The sequence below is a fragment of the Borostomias antarcticus genome (assembly GCF_949987555.1).
Source record: "Borostomias antarcticus genome assembly, chromosome: 20".
NCBI lineage: Eukaryota > Metazoa > Chordata > Actinopteri > Stomiiformes > Stomiidae > Borostomias > Borostomias antarcticus.
The window spans coordinates 3580868-3587271 of NC_140253.1; positions in this window are offsets into that span (position 1 = coordinate 3580868).

Sequence of the window (6404 nt, forward strand, 5' to 3'; positions counted from 1 at the left end):
AGAGAATTCCCCCGGTCAAAAGAGGAAACTGTTGATATGGAAAAGTCCACTTCCTCCTCAAAGACTGTGAGGAAAGAGAGAAAAAGAGAGGCTCTTTTTTTTTTTTTTACAGACCACAGATCAGTTCGACTTTTTTTGTGTGTGTGGCTTGTTCTGTTTTTAAGTTCAATGATCTGTTGATTCTTCTGGGATCTGTAGTTTCTGCAGATGCGACAGGTCTTCTGGGTTTTGTGTTTTTTTACAGGCAACTCAGACGCACGTCTGGGAATGCGAGATAATAACGCATCATCAGCTGAGGGCTGAGAGAGAAAGAGCAAGACGCCTCTTCCAAAGAGCCAAAGATATTTCGATGTTTACCACCCAGTACGTAGCTAGTCCATTGGGAATGGACTGGTTCTGTTTGGGAGAGACACTCACAATAAGTTAGCATCTTAGTACTGCCACACTGCTGGCCACCGTAGCTACGAAGATACAGCTGCTTATGCATGTAGCTACTCCATCTTGGATTGGTGCGTCTGTCTGCAGTTCTTCTCTCGGGAGATGTGGAGCAGAGCTTTAACATCCTCTTGGGGAGAAAATTTCCTCCAGGATGTCTCTCTCCGTCTCCCTCTCTATCTCCGTCTCTCTCTCTCTCTCTCTCTCTCTGTCTCTCTCTCTCAACAGAGAACAGGGGAGTATTGACTTAAGCGCCGGTCCTTCAGACTCTTTGATCCGCATCATACTGGAGCAGGCTGAGAGGAGCTGGGAGCTGATTGGCCAAGCCGCCTGACCAATGAAAATAAAGCTGAATACTACTTCCTGTTCCCAAGTTCCTCTGCAGGCAAGTCCATCCATCCATCAATCAATCAATCAATCAATCAATCAATCAATCAATCAATCAATCAATCAATCAATCAATATTTTGTAGTCCTTTAAAAGTAGTCCTTTAAATATTTTTGACAGCAGAAGCTTTTTTTTACGCAGTGAATTTAAACATGGCGGTGTTGAAATAAAAGTTTGCCAGTAGGCCCCCTACTCAGCCAATCAGAAGTGTTCCACCTCACCAGGGGCTTTCTGGGGGGGATTTAGTTCACCAGTACTTCCCTCTTAGACCCCGGTTCCTGCGGAGTGAACACAGCGAGTTCCCCCGAAGGTTCCTAGTTCCTGGGGGAAAGTATGGCGGTCTGAAAGCGCCTGCAGTCGGGCTTGGGGCAGAGACAGGACAGCCAGGAGAAAGACCGGACGAGCCGTCTGACCGCTGCAGCGTCGCTGCCCAACGCTACTGAGCACGCTCCCAGGACCACCACCCCGCTGGACACAACACTCGCAACCCAGTGCGTGTACGTGCCAGTACCATGAGAGTGTCATTTGTCAGGCTCCCTGTGCGTGCGTGCGTGTGTGTGTGTGTGTGTGTGTGTGTGTATAGTATAAGCAGATCAGGCCTATTCCTCAGTAGGATCCATCATAAGTTATTGTCTTGGCTCTGGGGGGATGAACCCCAATCCAAAACAAACTCTCTCTTTTTGTCTCTCTCTCTCTATCACACAGACACATACACACACACACCCCCGAACGCACACGCACACACACACACACACGCACGCACACGCATGCACGCAGGCAGGCACACACACACACACACACACACACACACACACACACACACACACACACACACACACACACACACACACAGAATAAGAAAACCAACCATAAAAGACCTTGTGGAACACAGACTATGTCTGATAACAGATGTCGACTGAAGGTTGGGGAATACATTGTTTTCTCATTCTTCTTTTAATTAATTTAAGATCAAATCTAATGATCTCTTAAGCAAAGACGTTATAAAAGGATGCTACAATCAAGACAAAGCCTGAAATTCTTTTGTAAAATCCAATTAAAAGCCATCTTTTTAATGTATAATTAAGAATTGTATAAATAAATAATAAATTAATACAACCTCTCACTTGTGCAGTTTCTTGATTCACACTCACAATGTGGTATTTTCCTAATTAGTAGGAATTCAATCGCAGTCTTAAAGAACTACCCACCCCAAGTGAATAGACTTCGACATCGTGACCACAGAGGTTTTTACCGCTCTTTCTGAATATGAACTTATTACTCCTAAACCGGCAAACTATAGAACCACTGTCCACAACATTCTCTGGACAAGCCTTGTCTTACTGCTAGCCATCTGCTAAATCTACCAACTAGCACAAAAATCGACTTCTCTATCTCAGCTACTCTGCCCAAAGTATATCTACGCTACCACATCCACAAACTTTTCTAAAATAACCGTATGACATCAAATGACATCCAAAGCCCAGCATTACACAGTCCCCCCCCCTCCCCCCCCCCCCTCTCAAACCCGCCTTATCTCCTCACCAAGCCCTCCTTTATCAACGGACGACATCGCCTCCCCCCTCCCGCTCACCACAGCTATTATCTCCCCTAATCAGGCTCCGGGGGGTCCGCTCCGACCGCCGCGTCCGCCCGAGACAAGACGGGTACGAGGGAGGGATGGAGGGAGGGAGGGAGGGATGGAAGGAACGATGGAAGTGTGTGTGTGTGGTGGGGGGGGGGCGATGACTCTTTTGTGCCAGGGTTAATGATGTCCCTTTGTGGCGGCGGGCGGTGGGGACCGAGGGATGGAGGGATGGAGGGATGGGAGGAAGTGTGGGTATAAAGAGGAGGAGGAGAGGAGGTTGGGAGGGGGGGGGGGGGGGGCGGCCCTGGGTCTTAAGTGTGAGTGACTGGCAGCTGCACTAATCCGCTCTTTGTGTCCCCTGCCACCGGGTCCCCTCTGAGCCCTTCTCTCCATCCCTCCCTCCCTCTCTCCATCCCTCCCTCCCTCCCTCCCTCCATCCCTCCCTCTCTCCATCCCTCCCTCCCTCCCTCCCTCCCTCCCTCCATCCTTCCCTCCCTCCCTCCCTCCATCCCTCTCTCTATCCATCCATCCCTCCCTCCCTCCATCCCTCTCTCTATCCATCCATCCCTCCCTCCCTCCCTCCATCCCTCTCTCTATCCATCCTTCTTTCTATCCCTCCATCCCTCTCTCCATCCCTCCCTCCCTCCATCCCTCTCTCTCCTAGGCTCTCACCCTGACAGGGACGGTTGTCCCCGATCACACCAGACGGCCCAGACGGAGAGGGGGAGGGAGGGAGGGAGGGAGGGAGAGACAGATTTGGATAAGGAGAGGAGGAGCAGAAAAGGAGAAATGTGGAGAGGAATAAGAGACAGAAAGGGACGGAGAGAAAGAGAGAGAGAGAGAAAAAGAAAGAAAGAAAGAATGGAAGAGACAAGTCGAGAACAGAGAAATGGAAATAAAAGGAAGGCGATATATTCTCGCCGTTTAACAACGCGTGCGCGTAGACGTGCGCTTATTTCGCGGCGCGTTAATTTCTGACGACCTGCACGGTAAACCGACACTCCAAAGGAGAGCGGGAGGTAAAAGCAAGTAAACCGCCGACCTCAGCGGAGTCCTAGCTTGCGCCCGGTTCCCTGCCGATTCTGCAGAACCGCAGGTTCCACAGCCGGTTCTCCGTTTGGCCGGGATTTGTTTGCTGTTCCTCTGCGGCCGAGCTGGAGCGTGCCAGAGAAAGAGCTCTGATTGGTGGAGTGACTTCTGGTGGTCCCGGGTTCGAGCCAAGCCCGCGGTTGCCCAAGATGACAGGGGTGGAGACACACACACACGCACACACACACCCACATATGAACTCGCAGTCACTCGCACACACACAGACACACGCACACACGCAAACATGAACTCACAGTCCCACACGCACCCACACACACAAACATGAACTCACAGTCATAAACACAAACTCACATTCAAACAAATATGAACTCAGTTACACACACACCCTCACATACAAACAAATACGAACTCACAGACACACACACACCGTGTTTATTTGTGTTGGTGGTCTGGCTGTGACGTGTGACGGAGGTCGGGGGGGGGGGTGGTGTGTGTTGTTCGGTCGTGGTGAGTGTTCCTCTCCTTTCATTACAGCCGTGCGGTTCTGTCCGTGGGTTTCCTCCGGGCCTGTCAGGGTTCCACACGCCCGTCACGGTTCTCTCCAGCGGACCGGACCCAGGGTCCAACACCGGACGTCTAAATGACCCGTACTTCCGCCGTGGGATCTCAACGATCAGCTGATATCGTTCTGCTCTGCCCTACCCTCCTCGCCACCACATCATCCCGTGTAGCGTAGCATCACTTCCTGTCGGACGAGCGCGTCCTCGTTTCGTCCCGGGACGGCGGTCGACGCGACTCTTCCGCCGCGACGTCTCTCCGACCGACGCCCGACGTCGTCGTTTACGACGACGCCCGACCGGTCGTCACGTTGCTGTGGCTGGAGGTTGTAAGAAAGAAAAAGACTGCCAACCTCCCAGACCATAATATTACCTACAGTAACCCGGCGCTGATGACAGCTCTTTGATTTCAGAGTGAGTGAGCTCCTCTGTCAAACTTCAAATAGAAACACAAAGCGTCAGGGATTTGAGAGCGATACAAACCCCATTGATCTTCCGCTTTCTTCTTCATTTTTATTTAACCGTTGGCTCCACACCAAAAGAAATCCTTTTTTTTACGGCCTTCAAATCGGTCATTAATTTACTGACTGCTAAGCCCAGCCCAAACAACGTCGTAAATACCGTTAATCTCAGACGCGAACCGCGCGGTTTCGCCATCAACAGATTTTGCTCTCGCCCACTTCTCCCAATGAGCTGGAGAGGGACTATTTTATTAGGCCACACTTGTTCCTTTTCCAACAAATTGGAAAAAAAACAACTAAAGAATGTCCCTTTGCACTGGGAAAAGTCACGCATGGAAGGGAAAAGCATTTGCTTAGATGCTTTACATGTTGGTGGCTGAACAGCAGATAAATTGCAAGGCATGAATGGAATAAGAAGCAGTGCCCACTAGAATCTGCAGTGAACGAGGAGGTAGGAGGGTTGGCAGACGCAGAACTGTTATGGTTGAGTGTACAAATCCCGGTTAAACAAATAGGGACCGGAACCCCACAGGCGAGGACCGTCTGTGTGATTGCGTGTGTGTGTGTGTGTGTGTGTGTGTGTTATGACAGACATGTCTCTAATGAAGGACAGTGAGTGAACCATGTCCAACGCCCCCCCCCCCCCCCGCGCCCCGCGCACCCCCGGGTCCGTCTGTAGATTCCCCCCCAATTTGAGAGCGGATTACTAAACTCCCCAGTCACACATCCCTCCATCGCTGTCTCTAATTGGCTCGTCATAATTGGCACTCTCGTCAACCCAGTCGTGTCTGGACTTCGAGCGAGGCAGTGTCTACTCACGCCTTCCAGCCCTCCTGAATACAATTTCGTGAGGAAAAGTGATGTTTGAGAGGCTGCAATTCAGTGTAATTGAAGCCTATCTGACTTCCAGAACTTTCCGTCTCGTTCCATCATCTCTCTTTGTGACACCTTAGTTAGCAACCATGAGACCAGTATTTACTTGTGTTGCCGCTGATTGCGTAATGTTGTTGTGATGTTGTTCTGTGCGCTGTTGGATGAGCCTGATGAAGAAGAATGGATTCTCCACATGCTCCTCACTGCTACAGTATAATGAGAGAGAGAGTGAGACAGAGAGAGAGAGACAGAGAGAGAGACAGAGAGAGAGAGGGAGAGAGGGAGAGAGGGAGAGAGGGAGAGAGGGAGAGAGGGAGAGAGGGAGAGAGAGACAGAGAGATGGGGCTTTGGGCATCAGCCTTACTGTTGAAAGGAGGTTGGGACGGGCTCAAAGGAGGATGTGTGTGTGTGTGTGTGTGTGTGTGTGTGTGTGTGTGTGTGTGTGTGTGTGTGTGTGTGTGTGTGTGTGTGTGGTGAGGATAAAGCCTCACGGTCCCAATGAAATATTTATCAGCCATCTATAGAAGGAGCGACAGCCAGAAGAGTGGAGGGGTTGATTATATAGAGCTTGCCTCCAATTAACATTTTACACACACGCACATACATACACAAACACACTCCCCTTCACTCTCTCAAAACACACACACACACACATGGGCGAGCATGGAGAGACACAAATGACAAACAGGATTGTGTGCTGGAAGAGGGTGAAGAGGAGGAACGATGGGTAGGGAGGGAGGGAGGGAGGGAGGGAGGGAGGGAGGGAGGGAGGGAGGGAGGGAGGGAGGGAGGAGAGGAGGGAAGAGAAGGAGGGGGGCGCCAATGAAATGAGCCTTCCCCCTAAACAAAAACAAGATGAGGATTTAGCGAGTAGCATCTGCATGTGAATGGGTCTGGCAGCCTGCTTCTCTCTCTCTTCCTGTCTCTCTCTTTCTCTCTCGGTCTGTCTGTCTGGCCTGCCTGTGTGCCTGTCTGTCTGCCTGCCTGCCTGCCTGCCTGCCTGCCTGTCTGTCTGCCTGCCTGCCTGCCTGTCTGTCTGTCTGTCTGTCTGTCTGT